The sequence below is a fragment of the Pteropus medius genome, unplaced genomic scaffold (assembly GCF_902729225.1).
Source record: "Pteropus medius unplaced genomic scaffold, Ma_sr-lr_union100, whole genome shotgun sequence".
NCBI lineage: Eukaryota > Metazoa > Chordata > Mammalia > Chiroptera > Pteropodidae > Pteropus > Pteropus medius.
The window spans coordinates 4,679,159-4,684,097 of record NW_024351730.1 but is presented as its reverse complement, the minus strand read 5'-3'; the positions used below and the strand labels follow the sequence as shown (position 1 = coordinate 4,684,097).

Here is a 4,939-nt window from a genome sequence, read left to right as displayed (position 1 = left end):
ATATCTGTGCTCCATGTTCATCACAGCATTATTTACAATAACCAAGAAACAACCTAAGTGCTCTTCAGCGGATGAATGAATAAAGAAGATTATATGCATGCACTTTTTACACACACACACACACACACACACACACACATATATGTATATATATGTATATATATATATGTATATATATGTATATATATGTTTCTTGGTTATTGTAAATAATGCTGTGATGAACATGGAGCACAGATATATCTTTGAGACCCTGATTTTACTTCCTTTGGATATATATCCAGAAGTGGGATTGCTGGATCATATGGATATATGGTTATTCTGTTTTCAATTATTCGAGGAACCTCCATGCTGTTTTTTTTTTTTTAATTCTACCTCTACCAATTAACATTAGTAATAGTGCACAGGGGTCCCTTTTATCCACATCCTTGCCGACTCTTGTTATCTCTTGTCTTTTTTTATAATAGCCATTACAACAGTGTGAGGTGGTATCTTGCTGTGGCTTTGATTTATATTTCCCTGATTCTAATGATGTTGAGCATCTTTTTATAGACCTGTTGATCATTTGTATATGTTCTTTAAAAAAAGGTCTATCCAGGTCTTCTGCTCATGTTAAATCAGATTATTTTTTTTAAGGTGTTTGTTTTATTTATTTTTATTTATTTATTTTTTTTTGCTATTGAGTTGCATGAACCACTAATATATTATATATATTAAATTTTGGATATTAATTTGTCTGATATATAATTTGCAAATATTTACTTCCATTCCGTAGGTTGCCTTTTCATTTTTTGATTATTTCTTTCACTGTGTGGAAGATTTTAGTTTAATGTAGTGACATGTCATATAATCTGTCCAGGAAAATATTCTATGTGAGCTTGAGAAAAATGCATATTCTGCTGCCATTGGATGAAATATTCTGTATATGTCTATTAGATTTATTTGATCTAAAGTTTCATTCAAGTCCAACATTTTCTTATTGATTTTCTTTCTGAATGATTTCTCCATTGTTGAAAGTGGGATCCAGAAGTCTCCTACTATTGTTGTGTTGTCTGTTTCTTCCTTCAGATGTGTTAGTATTTGCTTTAGGTGTTCTGATATTGGGTGCATAAATAATTGTTAGATTCTCCTGGTAAACTGACCCCTTTAGAATTATATAATGACCTTATTTGTCCTTTATCACAGCTTAGAGTTAAGGTCAATTTTGTCTGATAAGTATAACTACCCTTGCTCTCTTTTGTTTTCCACTTTCATGGAATATCTTTTTCTATTCTTTCACTTTTAGCCTATATTTCCTTAAAGCAGAAGTATGTCTCTTGCAGTCAGTACATACTTGGGTCTTATTTTTTATCCATTCATCTACCTTTTCTTTTTGATTGAAAAATTCAATCTATTTGTATTTAGAATGATTATTGATAGGTAAGGACTTAGTAATAACTTCTTTTTAATTGTTTTCTAGCTGTTTTGTAATTTTCTTATTCTTTTCTACCTCTCTTGCTGGCTTCCTTTGTGAATTGATGATTTTCTGTAGAGGTATGCTTTGATTCTTTTCTCTTTATTTTTTTGTGTAATGAATGAGAATTTTGCTTTGTGATTATAATAAGGTTTACATAGAACACCTTATAGATATAATTGTCTATTTCATGCTAACAACATTGATTGCATACACAAACTCTACTCTTTTATTCTCTCTTTTTTATGTTTTCGATTTTCACAATTTACCTTTTCATGTTGTGTATTCACTGACAAATTATAGAAGGTATATTTTCATACCAGTGTGTTGTTGATTTTTAAACGTTCTCATGTTGCTAATTAGAGTCCTTTCACTTCAGCTTGAAGAACATCCTTTAGCATTTCTTGTAAGGCAAATCTACTGGTGATGAAATTCTTTAGCTTTTGTTTATCTGGAAAAGTCTTTATCTCTCTTTCATTTCTAAAGGTTGATTTTGCCAGACAAGTATTCTCAGTTTGCACTTTATTTTTTTTTTCTTTTGGTACTTTGAATATGTCATTCCACTCTCTCTTGGCTGTGATATTTCTATTGAGAAATCACTGATAAACTTATTTATGTCACTGATAAACTTAATCCATTTTAAATTACATACTATTTTTTCTCTTGCTACTTTTAGGATTCTTACTTTGTCTTTGATTTTTGATAACTGTGTTACAATGGCTCTTAGAGAAGATCTCTTTAAACTGAGTTTGTTTGACGACCTCCGAGGTTCATGAAATGGATATCCAAACCTGTCCCCAGATTTGGGAAATTCTTAACCATTATTTCCTTAAATGAACATTCTGCTCCTCCTCCCTGTCTTTTCCTTCTGGGACTGCAATAATTACATATTATTTCTTCTAATTGTATATATACATCATATTGGCTTTCTTCATTCTTTTTTATTATTTTTTTTTTATTCTCCTCTGACTAGTTAATTTCAAAGGTACTGTCTTTTAATTTGCATACTTTTTCTTCTGCTTGATCCATTACACTGTTGACGCTTTTTATTGCATTTGGTTGGGTTTTTTTAAAATTACTTGTATCTCTTTGTTAAAATTATCTTTCATTCGGGTATTGTCTTCTTGATTTTGTTGAATTATCTTTTCATATTTTCTTGTAGCTCATTAAATTTCCTTAAAATTCTTAGAGTTCTTTTACTCTCACTGCCATTTTCTGCCCAGCCCCTTCTATTATATTTTATTCTTCAATGGTAGTGGCAGTGAAAGCAGAGACAGAGACAGAGGCAGCCATGTGGGCTGTAATGAATGATCCTTCAGACTGGAAATAGGACTTCAGGTGAACCTCTTCACCTCAGGAATGCTGGGATCCTAGCCATGCATGATCAGCGGTCCCTACCATGGACCCCAAAAGGAGGATGAGGCTTGGAGAATTATGGAGACACAGACTGCCACTCTGGGTCTACCTCTCAGAATCCCCACTCTAAAAGGCTGCATGCAGCTTGAAGAGTTTCATCTGGAGACTAGGCCAACACACTGATTCAGATCTAGAGAAAACAGGACCACCCAGGATGCAGAGTAGGCTGGAGGGGAGGGCAGGAAGGACAGAGCAGCAAGATGGGCAGTAAAACCAAACCCAGTGAGTCCCTGGAGGTAGTTGATCATGCCACCCTCTCATCCAGAAGGAGAAGACTGCTAGTCATGAGCTGATCATGACCATGGATGTGAAACTGGGTCAAATGACCTTGCAAAACTTTCTCACTGCTCCAGGGGAGCTGTCCAAAACCTTTCCCTTTGATATTCTATATGATGCCAGCTCTAAGCAGGCAGACTTATATAATAAAATGAGAGGCCTTGATGCTTAAGAGTTTCAATGGCATGGTGTTTTCCTATAGCTGGATGGGCAGTGGCATGACCTATAACATGCAGGAGACCCGAGTAGAGTCCAAGTTATATGGCGTCGTTTCCATGCTTTTGAGTATGTCTTCTCTCATATCTCATGATCCCAGAGCAAGCAATACCTGTTTCTGGTCTTCTACTTGGAGTTCTACAAGGAGGAAATTTGAGACCTGCTTTCCAAGGAGCCTGGCAAGAGGCTAGAGTTGAAAGAAAACTCTGAGGCATCTAAATCAAGGATCTTTCCTCCTTTATCACCAGGAATGTCAAGGAAATTAAGCAGCATATGATGAACCTGGGGAACCAGACCCGCATATGAATCAAGTCAACTCCTGCTCTCATGCCATCTTTGTCATCATTACAGAATACAGTGAGTATGGTTCTGATGGCCAGGACCACATCCACTTGGACAAGTTCAATATGGTAGACCTGGCTAGCAGTGAGAGGAGGAACAAATCATGCCCCTACACAGCTTGAAGGATGGCCACACAGTCCATGGGTAGTGGTGGCAGTGGAAGAGACAATGGTGGTAGAGAGGAAGCCTCCAAAATCAGCCTATCACTGTCTGCCCTTGGCAACATAATCACTGCTTTGGTGGGCAAAAGAACTCTCATATCCCCTACAGAGACCCCAAGCTGGCATGGCTGTTTAGAACTCTTTGGATGGGAATGCCAGGCCACACTGAGGACAGTTTCTTATAGCTATACCAAAAGCTTTTCCACACCGTGCTTTGCTAAAAACCAAGCCAAGAACATCAAGAACAAGCCATGAGTGAAAGAGTACCCTGCTGCAGGAATTCCAGGAGGAAATTGCCTGCCTAAAGTCCCAAGTGGAGTCAGTGGGGATGCTGGGGAAGTGGTTCCAGAAGAAAAGCAGCAGTAGAAAGAAGGTTGTGTCAGCCCTACTGGAGTACCATGAGAAGCAGTGATTGAAGTCTGGTGGCTGAAAAGGAGGATGATAACAACAACAAGCATCCACCCAGGTTCTTTCTTACGTGGTGACTGTGTGGGCAACATCCAGATGGTATAATACTGAAGTATTATACATGGAATAATGAAGAAAGATCTCTTTGTGCCTTCTTCAAGGATATATAGTAGTGGATGTCCTTGTGTGGAGAACTTATCCAGAGCAGGCCTAGGGTTGGATGGGAGTGGCTGGAGTTTATCATGCCTGAATGTTGGATGATGCAATGGTCCACTCAGCCCGAGTTTGTCTCTCTGATTGCAGTTCTCCAAGAGGCCCAGAGAGAGGCTCCTGAAGGCAGAGAGAGGCAGACAGTCTCTGCTGGTAGAGTGGTCATTTTGGCCATCATGTTTTAAGGCAGCAGTCCCCAATCTTTTTGGCACCAGGGACTGGTACTCCTATGAAAATCTAATGCCTGATGACCTGAGGTGAAGCTGAGGCAGTGATGCTAGTGCTGGGGAGCAGCTGCAAATACAAACGAAGCTTCACTTCCATTGCTCACCTCCTGCTATGTGGCCCAGTTCCTAACAGACCATGGACCAGTACTAGTCTACAGCCCAGGGCTTGGGGACCCCTGGTTTAAGGCATTCCTCTGTAGCAGCCTGTCCCTCAGATTCATCTCCATTCTGAG

General features: G+C 38.4%; 1 pseudogene; it reads left to right on the top strand.

Annotated features, from left to right (window-relative positions):
- Positions 1 to 3,066: 3,066 nt before the first annotated feature.
- Positions 3,067 to 4,346, top strand: LOC120588120 (kinesin-like protein KIF3C; annotated as a pseudogene).
- Positions 4,347 to 4,939: the final 593 nt, after the last annotated feature.